The 20460-nt window shown below is 45.0% G+C and overlaps 1 protein-coding gene across 1 annotated transcript in view; it reads right to left on the bottom strand.

Moving 5' to 3' along the window:
- The window catches only part of LOC147722574 (putative thiopurine S-methyltransferase), a 305879-nt gene that overhangs the window by 37729 nt on the left and 247690 nt on the right, over window positions 1-20460 (bottom strand). The gene's annotated exons all lie outside the window — the stretch shown is intronic.

Genomic DNA, 20460 nt, shown 5'->3' with positions numbered 1-20460 from the left:
CTATCTGAAATGCGACGAATGTGCAAGAAAGCTGAAAGGGCCTGGCGCCGTCATTACGATCCAACCGACAAAAATGTATATAGGGAATCCATCAAACTATATCATTGCAACATCATGTCTGAGAAGAAGGCCTACTTTGCTAAGAGAATCGAGGCAGCCGGTAACACTAGCAAGGAAAATTTCCGTATTGTTAAGGAATTCACCTCACCTACCATGTCGTTATCTTCACACTCTCACTCTGAATCGTGGGTGTTTCAACTTGCAGATTTTTTTTCTGCCAAAATTAAGTCTATTCAATACTCCCCCCCCCCCACTAGCACGGGTATAATGTCGGAAACTAGTGTTTCCCTGTCTACGTCCTTGCCCTGTGAGGGCCCTACTCTCTCTAATTTTCCTCCTCTCTCTTTCCCCTCCTCACTTGACCTTCTTACTAAATTAAAATCTGGCTCCCCTCGGGATCCCTACCCAGTGAAATGCCTTGGAAAAATAGCTCCAGTGATCAACTCCCTTGTTAACCCGGTGCTTAACCTCTCTCTTAGCACGGGAGTGGTCCCCCGGGCTTGGAAGCACGCCCTGATCCTGCCGCTTTTGAAGAAGCCTAATCTGGACCCCTTGGTTCATGCCAATTACAGACCCATCTCCCTTCTCCCGGGATTGGCCAAGGTGGTGGAGAAGCATGTCCACATCTCTCTCTCCAACTTCCTGGAAAATAATGACATTCTTCATGACACGCAGTCTGGTTTCCGGGCCAATATGAGCACGGAGACCGCGCTGTTAGAAGTCACCGATGCTATTAGAGAGGTTCTTGATGTGGGTGGCAAGGCTATGCTGGTAATGTTGGACCTTTCGGCGGCCTTCGACACGGTTCCCCATGGCGGTCTCCTTTTAGGACTCAGAGAGATCGGGATATGGGGAGCGGTGTTCTGCTGGTTCAAGTCTTTTCTGGCGGACCGCCGCCAAACCGTCTGGGCCCCTCCATTCTCTGCCGATGTGCCGCCTTTGGAGGTAGGGGTGCCACAGGGCTCTATTTTGAGCCCTACTCTCTTTAATATCTATATGGCCCCTTTGGCGGCACTGGCAGAGTCGTTTGGTGCCCAGATCGTTTCCTATGCTGATGACACCCAGCTCCTCTTCACTTGTAAGAAGGGCTCTGACTTTGATGGCGCCAGGATCAGAGGCTGCCTGAGGGCGGTGTTCGAATGGTTCGAACAAAATAGTCTTAAATGCAACTCCGACAAATCGGAGGTGCTCTTTTTCGGATGTTCACCTGATCCCAGGTGGCAGTCGTGGTGGCCTCCTGCCATGTTTCCTCCGGCGGCTGCGTCTTCCAAGGCCAAGAATCTAGGAGTACAGATTGATGAGGGTCTCACCTGTTTGCGTGGAGGGAGGCACTCACTTCCTGGTGGAGCCGCGCAGAGCGGCCATTGTGGCAGGGTGGCGCTCTAGTGGTCAACCACTTCAAGAGTATTTAAGGGTTCAGACGGGCCGACGCGCTTGAGAACAAACACAACTTCTCGCGCTAGCCCCTTGAACTCGGATATGCTCGATACACTTTTAAAATTGTTAAATGTATAAATCTTGATTTTAAAATACTGATTCTTTTTGGAATTACCTGCATTACTGTGACAGTGTGTATTCTGATTGGCTTGCTCTCCCCAGTCCACCGCAGCAATCTCGTGCTGTTTGCATGGAGGGAGGCACTCACTTCCTGGTGGAGCCACGCAGAGCGGCCATTGTGGCAGGGTGGCGCTCTAGTGGTCAACCACTTCCATACGTCCAAAAAACACAATGGCGCCTACACGCAGCGGATGAGCACAGCGGGCGCGCCTAAGGCAAGCCCGTCCGCGCCCGATCGGGGCCTGGGGCCACGGACTATGCACACAAATACACTTATTCGGCGGATAGGCTTCTTTCATTAAGGCCTTCACCTGACTTTTGCCCTCCCATCGCCCCTCATATACAGAGACGTACTGCAATTTATGGTATTTCCCAGGATACACTAACCCACTTAGATTTTCAACATTGTCATACTCCATCGGTGAATGAGCCTCAATTAAAACTACGGTGCCTATATCTTAATACTAGATCTATGGTTAAGCACCAAACCGACATCTTTTTACTGCTCACCGCGGAAAAACCTGACATCTTACTGGTCACAGAGACTAGGCTTACCCAGGACTCATTACCGGATATTCTTGCGGCCCTCCCATCTGATTATTATTTTATAGCTGAAAATCGTCCGATGGGCAAAAGGGGTGGAGGGGTAGCAGCCATCATTCGCAAAGATCATAAGTTTGTACTGCTGCCCTCTCTGACTTTGAGTGATACAGAAAATATAGTAATTAAAATTGACACAGCTGGCGGAGCGTTGTTACTTGTCCTGCTCTATCGACCTCCACAAACCATGACTACTTTTCCAATGTCATTGGCAGAGCAGATTGACCATCTTGCAACCATATATCCAAAATTACTCCTGGTTGGCGATTTAAACTAGTGTTTTGATGATACCATCAGTGACCCCCAGGCAATGGAACTTTCAGAATTATTTTCAGATATCAATCTGACCCAGCATATACACTCCGCTACTCACATAAAAGGTCATACTTTGGACCAAGTTTGGTCCCTTAATCTTTCATTTTCTTTACTTTCTATTATGCCCTGTATTTGGTCTGAACACTCTTTTATCCAGTTTACATTAACTATTAGTGGGCATGCTAAATTACCACTCATGGCGGGTGGAAATACCAGGAAATGGACTGCTATTAACACACCTGCTTTTATTAAAACTCTGGCATCTACGATGCCAGTATCCCACAAGGAGTTAAACCTTACGGAAGAGGAAATCTCTCAATGGCTCCTAAGGGCTGCGGATATACATGCACCTTTAGTAAAATTTACACGGGCACGCACTATGGATGCTCATAAGTGGTTCACCACTAACCTTAAGACTTTAAAACTTGAGGTACGTCAGAAAGAAAGAAAGTGGAGTGCAAATTATGAGCCCCAAGATAGGGCGGAATACATCACGGCTCGTAGAAATTATTTAAAGATCATTCTACAAAGCAAAACTGATTATTTCTCTGGAAAAAGTTTACATTCACAAAATAAAACTAAAGATATCTTTCACATAGTTAATGATCTGTGTAACAACGAAAGAACTATGCTTCCTATGGCTTCCTCGCAGGAACTTTGTAACTCATTAAATGACTTTTTTATAGATAAAATTGCCATCATAAAAAAGACTATCCAAAGTCTCCCTTGCGGGGACCCTATTGAAGACACCTACTATAATCCAGCTATTGTAGATACTTTTACATCTATTGATGAAAAAATTTTCCCAGAACTTTTCTTACGCGTTAAATCTGGCTCGCCCCATGATAGTTGCCCACCTCACATCTTAAAGGAGGTGTGTGTAGCTACTCCATCAGGAATTGTATCTCTCCTGAACAAATCACTCACACAGGGCATTGTTCCTGATAAATTTAAAAATGCCACTGTGATCCCACTTTTGAAAAAACCGGGAGCAGACCCCCTGGATCCAGCCAATTACAGGCCCATTTCCCTTCTTCCTTTTTTCTCTAAACTCCTTGAGGCTCACGTATCCAGGTGTATGTCTAACTTTATCGAGAATTCGGATTATTTAGAACCGAACCAAGCGGGATTTTGACCATCTCACTCAACAGAAACTGTTATTCTGGCGGTCCAAGACACGTTAAGATCTAATGCAGACAAGGGCATCCATCAGGCCCTGATGCTCCTTGATCTGTCGGCAGCGTTCGACACGGTTGACTATAACATTCTGATCAGCCGCGTCGAGCAGGCCGGCCTCAGGGGCTCCGCATTGAAATGGATTGCCTCTTTTATTACTAATCGTACACAGTCAGTGAGATTAGGTTCTTTTACAGCGCCCAGGATGTCATCTACCTGTGGGGTTCCCCAAGGTTCGTCACTTTCTCCTTTATCGTCGTCCATTGATTTTCTCCTTAAAAAACTATAAAATCACTCTCTACAATTATGCTGACGACCTTCAGCTAATTATTCCCCTAAACACCCAAGATTCAGCCGCCGAATGCTCGGCCGTAATGTCACACATACAGAGATGGATGACCCTAAATCATCTCAAACTTAACCCGGGCAAGACAGAATTGATCTTGCCTGGGAAAAGCAAACTGAGCTGGGGTCGACACTTCTGGCCGACCGATATGGGAATCCCTCCCACAAAGACCTATTCGGTAAAAAGTCTAGGGATTATTCTTAACGAGGACCTTTCTCTTAAAGGACAGGTAGGAATGGTGGTTTCTTCTAGTTTTTTCCAACTCAGAAAGATCAGGAAAATCGTCCACTTTTTAACACACTCTGCACTTATTCAAGAAGTGATTGCCCTTGTCCTTTCCCGTCTGGATTTTTCTAACAGTATCTACTTGGGCCTTCCAACTGGTCTACTAAAACGCCTCCAGTTGGTCCAAAACCAGGCAGCAAGGCTCATCTGGAAACAACCCAAGTGGCAATCAATCAGGGCTGGGTTGGAAAAACTCCACTGGCTTGCTGTGGCTCAGCGAATCGCATTCAAGGCAGGTTGTATCACCTTCAGGGCGCTCTGTGACATCGGCCCCACATTTATTAGGAAATCTATTACTAACTATAAACCTCAGCGCAACTTACGCTCAACACATTTAAGCCTTGCGAATGTCTCTTCATTTAAGAGGAAACGCCAGGGTGGCAGCTGTTTTTATCATCTGGCTGCCTCTTTTTGGAACGCTCTCTATCAGACAGAGTAACGATTTACTGGCATCCGAAAGTCTTTGAAAACTTGGCTTTACCAACAGGCTTACGCGTAGAACTGTGTTCGGTGTCTTTGATATATAGCGTCAAGAAACCCATGGGTGTACGTTGCGCTTTAGAAATAGTTATTAACATAACATAACACCTTGAAACCGCAGATCCTCGGTCTTGCTGGGAAGTGTTTTGGCATCTTGAAAATGCTCAGAAAATTCCTACCGATGCTCTATTTCGACCATAGCAGAATGACAGTACAGGCCCTGATTGGATCTCGTTTGGATTATGCAAACGTGCTCTACCTGTGCCTGCCTGAATATCTCCTCGCACGCTTGCAGATAGTGCAGAATTCAGCTGCTAGAGCAATCTTTGGCCTCCATCGGAGAACCAGTGCTACGGATCTATTAAAAAAACTGCACTGGCTCCCCATTACGAAACGGATTGCCTTTAAGGCGCTCAGGCTTGCTTTTAAGGCTCTCCATGACTCAGGTGCTAAATATATCAGGAATCGACTGTCGTTTTACTTACCTTCTAGGACTCTGAGGTCAGCCTCTCTGGCCTTGGCATCTGTTCCGCCCATCAGACGTGCCCGGATTGGAGGTCGCTCCTTTCGATACCTGGCACCTCATTTGTGGAACTCCTTGCCAGTTCCTTTGAGAAAGAATGTTAATCTGCTGGCCTTCCGGAAGGAACTGAAGTCCTGGCTGTTTGTCCAATCGTTTTTGCTGTCTGTTCATCTGCTCCTTATTTCTGTATCGGGTTTTGAAGCGCAAGGACACTCCTCGGAGTAGCTGAGCGCTATATAAGTCCGATTTTAACATAACATAACATAACTTAACATAACATAACATAACAGGGAAATTAAGTGATTAGCCTAGAATCAGAGGATGTTCAGCGTCATTGCGGAGACTCGAACTCAGTTTCCCAGATTCGAGCGTTAGGCTAACTCCTCTCCCTCATGTTTTGCATGTCCTAGTAGTGACAAATCGCTAAATTTGGTTTTCACTACTCTGATGCCTATTCCTCTCATAGGCTAACATTGGGATTTCATTAAAACACTTTTAAGCTATAATTTCTGATTAGAAAGGAGTAGCTTTTTCATATCTTTGAAATGGTAATGATAAACCCTCTTTAATGGAAAAGTTGGATTTAATATTACTATTTCAGAAACGCCACTTTTAGAAAGTGGACATTTCTCTTGGGGTGGGTGACAGTTACACTTTGAGCATTTCCTTTAAACAGCCACAGACACAGGAAGGGTGGATGTGGCAGCAAACTCATCTTCATTGATCTACATTCAGACAGCTCTTCCTGGGCAAGAAGGGGGGGGCTAACACATCTGAATAGGGAGTGTCCTGTGTCCCGCACAAAGAGCTGATTACCCCCACAGCCTGGCAGACAAGGGTGGGATGAAATAGGACCTGTGCACATGAAGGCCCTGCTTTGGAGTCACCGCCACTTCAAAGGCACAACTGGGCATAAATACTGGGGCGCTGACCCTACCAAGACAGTACACAACTGGACCTGTAAAAGAACTTTGCCAGGAGTAAAGACTGTTATGCTACAAGGATCGTCACTTTACCTGACTGCTGCTCTGAAGGAACTACTTTATGCTTGGCTGAACTGCTCTGCTGCTTGCTGCTCTCTGCCCTGCTGAGGATAAGGTCTGGACCCATATCACCTGAACCCAGAGTGATGCAAAGGGCTTGCCTCCTACTTTTGAAGTTTTAGGCCCATCAAAGACCTCCTAAAACCCTTCCAGACTCTGCAATCTGTTAGTCCCACCCTGCCTGAGGGGTAAATCTAGTCCTGGACCTTAAAAGTGGGTTCTGCAGCTTCTAAATCTATGCAGTGACGTCTTTGCGCCAATCGGAACCGAAGCAGTGCCCTACAATGCCAAAGCAGTTCTGATCAGAGGACATCCCTGCGTGGATCGAGAATGGCGTGGGACCAGACTGCCAGGCTCGACTATGACACAGCGCCTGCATCGTAAAAGTGTTTGACACTGAAGCCTGCTTCGGCTGCGTGGATCGGAACCGACACACTACCTACATCCTCCAGATCGACCATGTTGCATCGCCTCCTCAGCTTCTCGCATCGAGTCTTCGATGTCAATGCTTGCTCCATCCAAGGTACTTTGCGAGTCCTGTTACCAGCCTGCCCTACTTCGCAGTCAGCTTGAACTCTGGATTTACCCCGGTCAGGCATGACCTGAAGTAACCCCTTAGCGCTATTTGACTTTTAAGCACTATTTTTGGTTTATTCTTTGGAAATTCATAACTTCTGATTTACGTATTAGATTTTTGTCATTTTGGTCTTGATTTTATCATACAAATATTCTCCACTTTTCTAAACCTGAGCGGAGTATTTTTGTGGGGTTTTCATTGTGTTACTGTGTGTGTGTATTGCACCAATACTTTACACAGTCCCTCTCTAGATAAGCTTTACTGCTCCATACCAAGCTACCAGAGGGTGAGCACAGGTTATCTCTAGATAAGCTTGACTGCTCCATACCAAGCTACCAGAGGGTGAGCACAGGTTATCTTTTAGTGTGTATCTAGCTTACACTTACTAGGATTGTGGTCCCTACTTGGACAGGGTGCATTCCTCTGCCAACTAGAGACCCAATTTCTAATAAGAATCTAACACCCACACAAGGATCATGAGCTCGATCACAAGCACAATCTCAGCTACTTGCCTGCTGTAACATAACTGAAGTGACACAATAAGACTATCTCACTGATCACCAAACAAAACATGAAAACTCTTCCCATATAAGTCATACTGCTAAACCCCACCTGTCATATGGATACTTCGTTACATATATTGCGTTAAGTTAGCATGAGTGCATTACACGTTTAAACAGCCTTTTTTCCTTCGGCTTCAGTTTTGCACACGACACATACTGGTTGTTGTCGCCTTCACCCTAGAAGCGGTGAGGTGGTTTATTTGAGAATAATATGTTATTTCTATGCTATCAGCTTTGCCTGGTACACTTGGTACAACTGTCTGCACACTGAGAGCTGCACACTCTAAAATTAACCTAACACAAGGTTGCTGGGAGGCTTGATCCTCGCACCACATTAGACATAACACAAATAATGTTGATGCCAACATTTTGGGCTCTACGCGGGTTTAAGATAGAGTTACACGGAATGAACGTAGACACTTGGTGCTGCGCATGAAGAGAGCTGGTAGCTGTTGATGTGAACTGCTCCTACTGACATTGAGAGGTATGGGGCCGCCCTGCTAAAGCCCAAATGAGACCTTCTTAGATATAATATAATATGCTAGATAGGGTGCGCGAAATATAGGTGATATAGATTTCTATAGAAATTGCATTATAACATGCTAGCACCTTTTGCTTACTATGGATTAGTGACTATGCTGCTGACTCTGATTTTTATAATCTGCATTTTGGTATTATACAAGATACTGCGTTTGAGAACTTTGCATTGAATAATAAATATTTCAAACTTGCACTTGTGTTCTTTGACTCTCAGTTTTGGTTTGAAATGATTATATAACGAAAGAGTGTTCATGTGTTCCACGACTCCTGAGGTATTCTAAAGATCATGTTCTGGTTTGTCTAAGACATGGATCATTCCATAATGATCCATGAGACACTGTAGCTAGCTAGGTAAGGAGATTTCTGACACTGAGATGAGTTTTTGGATCATCCTAACTCACTGAGGTTCTAGATCTCTATGCACAGTTCTGTGGGAGAACGGAAACCCTGCTACGGATTGGTTGGCCGTATTTCATGACACTCGAGTAGTATATCATTCAGACCTTAACACCTTCATTCCCGTTTCCGGTAAACGGTGGTGTCGGAAAACCTACCTATTTTTGAGATAGGTCTTTTCAAGCTTGAATTTTTCTAAAAACGGTTTCTTTGAATTACTACCCAGTTGTGCTACATAGTGTTCTTTGTCTTTTTTCACTTCCTGTGCTAACATGGCCGTGGACATAGCGCAGCATAGCCGCGTCGCGGTTCGCGACCACTTGCGGGGTTATAATGTACCCGCGGAAGGCTTGGCTGTGGTTCTAGTGGTGAGTGCGGAACATGCGTACCCGTACGAATTGTTTTATTCCTGGGTAACATTTCCGGCTTTGGACGCTAATTCAGGTGTCTACCATTCATACACTGCCACGGATGTACCGGCAGCTTATGCTCCGTACAGGGCACTGGAAGTACCTATTGACGCTTGGCAGCACGGAGTTTGGTTTGGTGGCGCCCTACCCCATTCTTTAACGGCTCCGAGGTTAGGTCCTTTGTCCATTCCGGGCACAAATTGGCCCGCTTTGGGTGGATTTACTCCTCATCCTAATCGCACCACTTGTAACGTGGGTGACCTGCGGCGTCTTCATGAGGTCGCGGTTGGAGTGATTAGAGCGCTTGTTCATTACATTGGTCGTAATATTCATGGCGCAGCCCCCGCAGGTGCGCAGCTTCGGGCGGAACAGGCTGGTTTGAAAATCAGTCCTGTCTTGGTGAATTCCGTTATGGGCAGAAAGCCAGAGAATAAGGATGATTTTCCTTACTGGCTTGCCGAGAAATTCGACCAACTGGAGGCTGTGTTTCCTAATACGACTCCGGGTGAAAAACACCGATTCTTACGCTTAGTTTACCGAAAGATTTAGCCCCTGAACTTGCTGACTGTGAAACATGGGGTAAGACTTTTGCAGCGGTTTACTCGAGGTGCTATGGCACCCCGTCAGTGTCAAACCTTTCTGAGGTCCTTAAACGTGTTCAGGATGATCACGGACCGGAGTCGGCGGTCGAATTGGGTATGCGCCTGAGCGGCTCATTTGAGACGGTTTGCGGTCTTATCCTTGCAAATGTCAAGGGGGATGCAGTGAACTTTCAGGTGGCCAATGCTCTGGCGTTAATACCCGAGGCCGAGAAACCCCGTCAGCTGGCAAGAATTATTGTGGCGGCTTATAAAATGGTTGGCCGCACTTCTAAGGGTTTAAAAGCTTTTTCTGAAAAAGAGAGGAAGCAGCCCCAGGGACAGTCTTCGGAAACGGGTGGACAACCCAAGTCCAAAAAACAAAATTGGCCTAAAAAGCAGAAGCAGGGTAAGCAACAACAACAGCAGACACAGGTTTCTGGTCCTGCACCTTCGCAGCCTGCGCAGTCAGAACGAGTTTATGATTTGCGCGATCGCGCGATGATTAAAACGCCAGAGAGATATCAGGCTTCTGACCAACGCTCTCCTCGTTCCTTTCAGGACTCATCGGCTCCGTCAACTGGTGGTGGAGGGGGCGGCAGGGGCAGGGGTGGCCAGCAAGGACGTGGCCAGCCCCGCACGCGAAGTGAAGGGGATCAGCGGGACGACTCTACGCCAAAGAGAGCGCAGTTTGACAAGAAGAAAGTCGCAGCCTTAACGGCGCATCGATATGCCCCAGATAGTGAGAACGCGGCTTCGGAATCTGACGTGGGCTCTGACCTTGCTGGACAGCGCGGCGGAGATTACCATAGTGAGAGAGGCCCTCCGTCCACTGTTGAAGGTGACAGCGACTGAGACTTTTATTGTGATTGAAACAGCAGATACGCATGTTGCTCCCCCTGAAAGACTTTTTGAAATTGTCCTGTTAATTGAAGGTGACATGCAGCGAACTGTAAAAGGGGTATTTTGGGAGAATCTTTCGGATACGTATGACATTTTGCTTTCGGAGGCTGACTGGCCCCCACCTTTTGTTCTCGCAGCTCCGCGAGGGGAGGAGGTAATCCTCCCCAGTTTTGCGCACACTGTACCGAGAGTGGAAGCGCTGCATTTTGCAGAAGAGTGGGCTCTGGCGCTTGCGCCGGCTGTGTACCGGAATCAGTGTGGCTGGGATAAATTGTCCCCTAGCCATGAGATTCCTTTACGGTCACAGCCGCAGCCACAACCCCAGTATCTCATACGACGTGAAGCTAAAGCTTCGGTCGCGGCTATCCTTGAACAATTGGAATATCAAGGTGTAATTGAAACGTGTGTGTCACCAATGAATAATCCCCTTTTTACTGTTAACAAGCCGGACGGCTCATATCGTCTGGTTTTGGATTACCGGCATTTGAACTCGCATTGCCGTAACTGTGCAGTACAGAATACTCACGGCTCTGCCCTAGTGAATAGTCTTGAGCGTAAACGGTTCAAAACCACGCTTGACATTTCCAATGGTTTTTATGCACATAGATTAGATGGTCTAAGTTCCCAATGGACCAGTTTTACGTGCGGCGGCGTACAAAAAATGTTTAAACGACTCCCAATGGGATATAAAAATAGTCCTGGAGTGTTTTCCGCCCGCATAGTCTCTCTTTTGGAGAGTTTCGATCCAGTTGCATGTTCGTATGTGGATGACATTTATCTCACAGACAACGAACTTTGGGTGCATCTGTGTCGTGTAAACAGCATAATTTGTAACTTTGCTGACATGGGTTACAAGTTTAACTTTGCAAAATCACACATTGCGGAGTACACAGTGTTGTTTCTAGGTTATGAACTTAACCATGAAGGAAAGGGATTGGCTCCTCACTTCCTGGAGAAGTGCGCGCAGTTGCGCTCTCCGACAACGCTGAAAAAGTTACAGTCTTTACTGGGTTTTTTAAATTTCGGGAGGACATACATTCCGGAATATGCCCAGCGTATCAAGCCTTTATATGCCTTGGTACAACCATCTTTTTCCAAATCATGCTGGCTGCCTGAGCATTCAGCCATTCTGCAGTCTTTGCAGGCTGATTTGCTCACATCTGACTACTTACAGACCCGTGATAACCAGACCAACCTGGTGATAAGAATTATCCCTAGGACGGTGGGTTTCACGTACCTGACTTTTAATGAGGGGGATACTGTACCTATTGCTTACAAGTCACACTTGTACACTTCGGCTGAACTGCGTTTTTCCACTGTGGAGAAAGGTTTAACGGCTGTGCAGATGGCGATTCTTAAGGAACGTGCCCTGTCGCAGGGAAAGCGCATGTTGGTTGTTACCCCGTGTCCTGCCTTGGAGGCGGTCACGAAAGCCAGTGTACCGAATTCTAAAGCTTTGCACCCTCGGTGGATTCAGTGGGCTACATCCTTGACATCTCAGGATGTCACGTTTATTTTTGACGCCGCTTTACGGTCACAGGAGTATTTACAGTATGAATTTGTTCATCCTGCTCCTTTAGCAATGCGGCCGTTGGAGGATTTCCACTGTATCATTTACACGGATGGTTCGGCGCAGGTTGCGCATGGCTCTAAACATGCCTACGTTTCCGCTTGCGCCATTGTGGTCGGTGCCATGGTGAACGATGAGTTCAAGTCCAGTGTCGTGCACACGCAAACACTAGGAGACTGCACCGCACAATTAGCAGAGCTCCGTGCTCTTATGCTCGCATTGGAGTACGCAGATCCTAGTGTTACGACTTTAATCGTAAGTGATTCTTACTACTGTGTCCAGTCTTACAATGAGAACTTGTTCTTTTGGATTCAGAATGATTTTCGTGATTCCAAGGGTAGCACAATAAAACATAAAATGATCTGGGTCCGAGTGGCGGAACTTAAAGAGAAACTGCCGCTCGTGTTTGTGATTCATACTCTCGGCCACCAGCGCGTGGGAGTCCACGCTGTTGGCAACTCGCTTGCTGATGAAGCAGCGAAGTCAGCGGTATCAAAATACTTAGTGGCAGCGGTCACGAGGTCCAAAAGCAAAATAGATGATGACATCTTAGCAGCTGTTGCTGCCACGGCGAAGGGAGGTAAATATCCTGCGGGGTTCCCTTCGAAGTACACATACCACTTAAGTCCCGATAAGGTTCCTTATGTGAAAATTCCTGAAGTTGGAGAGCGTCTAGTTCCCAACTCGGATCGCAGAGCTTCTCTGATTACAGCGGCTCATGAAGGTGTGGCGTCTGCGCATGCGGGCGTCTCAGCCACTGTATCTCAGCTACAACAGAGGTTCTGGTGGCGGGGACTGTACAAACAGACGCGCGATTATGTCCTTATGTGTGACATTTGTCAGCAGATCAAGCCTTCTACTGCTGCGCGTCCGCCTCAGACACAGTTGTACATCTCTAATAAACCACTTGGATGTGTTTATTTGGATCACTGCGGTCCTTTTTCTTCTGATACTGCGTATAAATACATCTTAGTAGCAGTTGACTCATGCACACGCTTTGTATGGGTATGGCCGCATCGAAGCGCTGATTCGCGAACTGTCATTAAGGATTTGCGTGTCTTTGTGGGAATCTTTGCTTGTGGTGCTTTCCATTCGGACCAGGGTCCGGCTTTCGCCTCTAAGGCGTATAAGGATGCTATGGTTTCGTTGGGAGTACAGGTGAAGTTTTCAAGTCCCTACAGGCCTGAGGGCAATTCTGTAGTAGAAAGAATGAACCGCGACTTAAAGCAATCTTTGACAGCCCGTGTTATAGGCACTGGTAGAAACTGGCTGACCCACCTCTATGGCGTGCAGCGTGCGCTTAATAATCTCCCTAGAAGGTCTCTGGGTGGGCGGACCCCATACGAAATGCTCTTTGGTATCAAGATGTACGTCCCTGACCTTGATGGTGCAGACTGCCAGGCCCAGGCCGCGGCCTTTGACGTAGATGAACATTGCAATGTTTTACAGGATCTACAAAAGACCAGAGACAGTCTTGCAAAGGAACACTTGCCCTCCACGTCGGATGATGCGTTGCAGATCCCGGTAGTTGGCTGGCTACCCCAAGTTGGAGAACTGGTTCGAGAGAAGATCGATAACAAGAAAGAATTTGGTCCCTCATATCGAGCGCCGGTTCGAGTCCTTGGAGTGAAGGGCACAAGAACAGTCATTTTACCGCCACTTCCAGGTCGTAAAGAAAACAGATTTATTTCTATTGACAATGTCAAGACACACAGGGTGGCCGATTCTTCATAGCATGACACCGGCTGTATCCTGTCCTTCCATGGTGAGGCACTCTGTGCTGGCTATTACATCTGGTGCAGATCAGGAGGTGTCCCTCGAGATGCCTGCCATATCCAGTCCTTTATTAAATACTATTCCTGTTACTAACATTGATGAGGTGACCTATGCAGATCCTGCTGATTTATCTATGTCCGATTTACATGCTCGTTTGGCTAGCCAGTCCAGATTCTCTTTTGACTCTGATTCGGAACTTTCAAAGAAACCATCGACTATTGCAAAATATGCCACGTTGTTTAAAAAACATTTTTTAGTTCCACCTTGGACATACATTTGGCTGATACTATTTTCATTTTATCTTTTTATGTCAATTGGTTTTGTGTTTTATTTTTTCCGCCTGATTGATGGCCATTATGTGAAAGAAAGAACAGGAATTCGGTACCTTAATGGAACATTGGCCCCTCTTTCCTCCTCACATTCAGCACACAGACTAAAGAGAGACTTACATTCAGTAGAAATTACTGCTTGGCCTGTCCTTGATGGGATTGTGTGGGATGCGGTTAGGTTTCAGATACATGGCCCCACAGAGGTTATTAATGTTCCTAATGTGCTTAGAGTAAACATGGGAGATGTGATTAAGCAAAATATTCATTCTGATGATTGGGATCTTCAGGCCGTAGAAGCATTGTTCTCTGATTTGAAATATTATGCGGCCTTTGATGATGAGGATTTATATTTAGATTCTGTCAATTATGGTGATTTGTTTTGTTACCAACATTATGGAAATCATTTCTTGCACAAGACAAGTTCCAGGCGGGTTCCTGTGAATTACACTCAGTGGGAACATTGCCCTACTCCTTTACAGGGGAGCTCAAGTACGTTTCTGGGAAAATACTCTTACTTTACAGATTTTAATCATTCAAATCCTGAGTCGTTTTATTTTAAAGTGAACCAGAAATTCATGCCCAAAGTTAGGCTAACTGACACAAAATTGCTGTATTCAAAGTCCTTTCTAGAAAGGTTATCTGTGGATGGCTATGAGTTATGGAAGGATGCTATTGACCTTAAATCGATTTGGGGTACCAAAGATTGGCAGGTACAAGGCACTGAGGCTTTGCATCGTGCATGTCTCATCCCGAATCACATGTTGTTTTTAAATTCGACTGTTTCCCAAACAACATGTTTTGGATTGGCTACATCTAAAAAATTAAATACCCCTACTATCCCTGATTTGGAAGAATATTCAGGTTGGAGTAATTTCACTACATTATCCATAAGTGAGATACAAGCACTTATGCAGAATTCCTCCTTTAATATTTCCAGTTTTGATCCAGATGGGTGGCTTTTATGGCAAAGAAGTTCTGATTCTTGCCAACGTCGTTTTTTGGGTTTGTCTGAAGGATTTACACACATCAGGCCAGATCCCAGGTTTGACACAGATCACACTGTTACAACTTATTCAGTAGGCAAATTGTGTCAGAACTGGTTACAACATTCCACTTTAGCTGCAGTTAAACTGCATCTGTCCCAGTTGAATGAAAATATAGAGTTAAATGATTTTATAAAAGGACCGACTATGGGTAGGTCTAAACGCTTTATTTATGCTGTTTACAATGAAATTTGGAAATTTTCACAAGTCGAAGCAGCTAAACGCCTGAGGGCTATTGATCAAGCCAATTTGGAAAAAGTGCTTGCAGTGGTCGATAACAGTATTAACATGCTTTCTTCCAGAATTTACACATTGGATAATATTGTTTCTTCTGTTGTTGATATTGTACATGATGAGGTGTCCACGTTATACCATGGTCAAAATCAATTGCGTTCTGTAATGCAGTTTGCCTGGACTCTACAGACAATTAAGGCTGGTCGAGTTCCCTGGACCTCATTGAACGTTTCATCCCTTTTCGCCCCTTTTAATCTTACTGAAAAACAGCGCATGCTTTCAATGCGTGATGCATCATTTTCTATGTTACATATTGAGAAGCTAGAATCCTTGCCTTTTTCTGTTGCTGAAACCACTACTGCCACATGGCTTATTCATGGTTTAATTACATTACCATTTCCTTTATATAAATTTACTAACTGTATGCGGTATATTGCTATAGGACGATATGAACCACTAGGCAATGCATTCCTACATGAGGCATGGTCATTACCATACACATACAGATGTCTGAAGGATGGGAAAGAAGTGAATCTCAATGGTGAGGAATGCACACAGTCACCTGACCATTCATTAATATGCAGACACATTCAGTTACACGGTTCTTGTAATCAGGACCGCCCAAATTTAGCATGTGTTTTAAAAGGCACGCCAGTTCCAGCAGTGGTTCCCACATTCACATTGTTAGCTAATGGTAGTTATTTACTTTTAAACAACGAATTATGTTGTGGTTTATTAATTGGTGTGGCATATGTGGTAACTGTATCAGAGCGTGTAGTGTGCTGCAAGAATGTTCTATACCCACCCACGCATGGTTCTTCAGATGTATCCATCTGGCCACGGATTCCAACCTTGGAAGCAAAATTCAATGGTTTAAGCAGAATAAGGGCCCTTTTGTCTCAAAAACAAGTGACCCTGAGTTCGGCCCGGGAAACTTATGTCCTTCACATAGCCAACACCCGCACAGAGGTGCAGGCGCTTTTAAATACTGATTTGCCGTTTCATTTCTGCGAGCTGGTACACCAGATTTTTAATGCTTCTTCAACGACTGGGCTGGCACATTTTTTCAAGTTAGTGAGCAGTGGCCTCGTGACTACGTTTGAAAAAGTTTTTGGTATCATTCCCACGTTTTTCCACACTATTTTTTCGAGTTTGTTTGGTGGACTACCTGTGTTGCTGGCTGTAGCCGCAGGCATTCTGTTGGTGTTTTTCTTCATAAAACATGGATGCCCATCCTGCGCAAGACGCCGTTCAACGCCTCCTGACACTGTGCCGTAATCGGATGCTCAATTACTATGGAACATTGCCGCTTGCAGCATTAAGCACGGCCTATAGATTGTCATTTCGGTTCACCGACTTCACGTGTGTCCAACCTGTGTTTCACTGCCTGAGCTGCGAGTTCGATTGGGCCATTGATTTGTGCCTATGCTTGAGGACTGCTCCTGACGTCGATTTTGATCAACTAATGCGTCCCGTGGTGGCTCATGAGCTGATCTGTTCTGGCGAAAGAGTTATGGCCTTGGCAGCGATAAATGGAGTTCTGGGCCAATGGGAGATCTCTGCAGCGGCGGATGCCTTTCTGACACACAGCGATCTGGTGAACCCACCGAGTTGTCCTCTGACGTTACAGGAGGATCCGATGCTGGAGGAGCACGTATGTTCTTTCCCATTGCTGAATTGGATTGCTGAACTATTTTCGGATGATGGCAGTGATTTCATACTGGAGGCTGTTGCAACTTTCTTTGCATATACTTTCCAATCATGACATGCCTGAAGGAGTGCTTTGTTGTGAAATATGACTTTCCCCTCGCTGAATTGGAGGGATGGACTGTGTTCAGCTGATGGAGAGTTCAATCACGTGATGTCGCTGAGGATTACGTCAAAATGGCACATGACTTTGGATATCGGATAAGTGCCTTATTTTTTTTTTCTCTTACAGACATTTGGATTGATGCGGCCTGGTCCTACATTTCATAATTTTGAGACCTGGCGAATAACTTTTGGTTCGAAAGTTTTGTTTTTATTTTTAGACTTGAGGCCACTGTAGGCATTCGTACATATTCATTCATACATATTTTTTTAGCTTATTTTAGCTCAAGATTATTGAACTTTGCTTTCAATCTTTGTATCTGATTTAGTATTGCCTTTTCCCTTATGTTTGACGGTGCTCGGACCAATGGGGGGGTGTCATATGGATACTTCGTTACATATATTGCGTTAAGTTAGCATGAGTGCATTACACGTTTAAACAGCCTTTTTTCCTTCGGCTTCAGTTTTGCACACGACACATACTGGTTGTTGTCGCCTTCACCCTAGAAGCGGTGAGGTGGTTTATTTGAGAATAATATGTTATTTCTATGCTATCAGCTTTGCCTGGTACACTTGGTACAACTGTCTGCACACTGAGAGCTGCACACTCTAAAATTAACCTAACACAAGGTTGCTGGGAGGCTTGATCCTCACACCACATTAGACATAACACAAATAATGTTGATGCCAACATTTTGGGCTCTACGCGGGTTTAAGATAGAGTTACACGGAATGAACGTAGACACTTGGTGCTGCGCATGAAGAGAGCTGGTAGCTGTTGATGTGAACTGCTCCTACTGACATTGAGAGGTATGGGGCCGCCCTGCTAAAGCCCAAATGAGACCTTCTTAGATATAATATAATATGCTAGATAGGGTGCGCGAAATATAGGTGATATAGATTTCTATAGAAATTGCATTATAACATGCTAGCACCTTTTGCTTACTATGGATTAGTGACTATGCTGCTGACTCTGATTTTTATAATCTGCATTTTGGTATTATACAAGATACTGCGTTTGAGAACTTTGCATTGAATAATAAATATTTCAAACTTGCACTTGTGTTCTTTGACTCTCAGTTTTGGTTTGAAATGATTATATAACGAAAGAGTGTTCATGTGTTCCACGACTCCTGAGGTATTCTAAAGATCATGTTCTCGTTTGTCTAAGACATGGATCATTCCATAATGATCCATGAGACACTGTAGCTAGCTAGGTAAGGAGATTTCTGACACTGAGATGAGTTTTTGGATCATCCTAACTCACTGAGGTTCTAGATCTCTATGCACAGTTCTGTGGGAGAACGGAAACCCTGCTACACACCCTTTCAACTGAACACAACTATGCTATGAATGCAGTGTTCTATCTCACGCTCTTCTTTGCTCCACTACACTCACGTGTAGTTACAGCTGGTATTATAGGAGCATCACACTTGGATGACCTTCTTGCTTTCAGGAAAGCTGTCAAAACTCATTTCTTTCCTCTGTCTTATTAATCACTCCTTACTTTTTCTGTGTTATTAGTTATGTTACCTTTTCCAGTTACAGCGCCGGGACGCCCCTTAGCTGGGGCAGCTGTGCGCTTAAAAAATCCAAATAACATAACATAACATACTAAAAACTGGCACACTAAAAACTGGCACCCATCTAACCAAGCACAACATAAGAAGTAGGATGCTATTTGTCCACCAAAAGTATTTTGCTGCCTCATTGGGCCGTTGAGATGGCCAGTCTTACAAATAAGAATGCTCATCCATTGGTCACACTAGGGAGTTTGATCATTTAGTCTGGGGAGGTCTCATTATTATATTTGGGTTAAATTACTCACTGCCGTACATTGTAAGGATAATATTGCAAGTCGCCAACAACTTCCAAGTCCATAAAGGGGAACAGGGCTGAAGGCCATGTTCCTCTATAAGGCAATAGAATTCTGAGGTGACTTGTAGTATTGTTTAATGTACGACATAGGATATTTGATTTCTTACAATATATGGTCAAACCATCATACTCCCTAAAACCAATTAAATACATGGGGGGCCATTAGGATGGCGGGTGGACTTCCGTCCGCCCGCCACTCTAGTGGACCTGGGACCGACCGCCTGTGGTGCGGCGGTACCGCCCTGATGATTAGGATGCCACCGCCACTGTGGTGGTGGCATCCTCGATTCCCAGCATTGTGACGGGCAGTGCTCACAGCACCACCCGCCACAATGCTGGGAATGCACTGCGTGAATTGTCATGTACAGGGTGACAGGCACCGCGAGGTGCCTGTCACCATGTCCATGACAATGTAGGGGGGTTGTGCACCCCCCACCCCCCAGAGTCCAAGGCGGGCCGCACGGAACCCCATTAAGGAAACTCTGTATTGCCGCCACGGAAAGGCATGTTTCCACCCCCATTCTAGAAGACACCGCCACCATATATGTTCACTACAGACCAGAACATTTTAATTAGAATCTATAAAGCAAAATTAAACACACTTAAAAGAAGCTAGAAAGTTTTGCAGAAAAATATTAGAAACAGTTTCATACAAATCAGGTTTAAAATGCAGTGGCTCAGATAGTGTAGAAACATGCAGAGATTCTATGTTCCTTCAATGACATATGTATGGGGCCATAAATATCTAACGTGTGCTAAGCACTTTTCCTTTTTAGATAAAACATATAAAAAGTAAAAGCCATTTCCTATTTTCCTTGTTTTATACTGCAGTTATAATTATGTTCAGTGACCTGCCTTTCACTATGGTTAATGGTTCTGGAAGTAGGCATAGTGATGTCAGAACTCAACTGTAATAACTTATAACAGTTTACCAGCTATAGCCTTTCTTTCTTACAGGTGACTAGAGACATCTGTAATAAGGAAGTCAGAGACGGGCTTTATACAGGGATTGCAGGCTCCTATACATTTTATGTTGTGAATTAGGGAGCAGAGAGTAGAACAAACTTGGGAAGGTGAATACTCTGCGGTTGATCTTTCCCTATGCCTGATGAGTCTTCAACAGAGTTGTCTACCTGGTACATATTTGAAAAACAACAAAAAATTGCTTTTAACAAAGCAGATATGTTCCGTAAATGTTGAGGCTGTTACACCTTGGTGCACCTCAAAGATATTTGACTGACCCTACTGATTTACCCACTTTTGTTGTTAAAGGGTCATGGCAGAAAATCCCTCATGAGTTTTAAATATGCTGTTTTCGAGGGAGGTTTGGGGGGGTATTAGTTAATTTGCTTAGTGTATGTCCTAAGGTTAGAAGTGCTCTTTTATTTTAATTAAAGCTAGTATTTCTGAAATATGCAGTAACCCCTTACAATTAATCACTTGCACATTTTCTGCCTGCACTGTCTGGT

The sequence above is a fragment of the Lissotriton vulgaris genome, chromosome 4_1 (genome assembly GCF_964263255.1).
Source record: "Lissotriton vulgaris chromosome 4_1, aLisVul1.2, whole genome shotgun sequence".
NCBI lineage: Eukaryota > Metazoa > Chordata > Amphibia > Caudata > Salamandridae > Lissotriton > Lissotriton vulgaris.
This window is presented reverse-complemented; position numbering and strand designations above follow the sequence as displayed.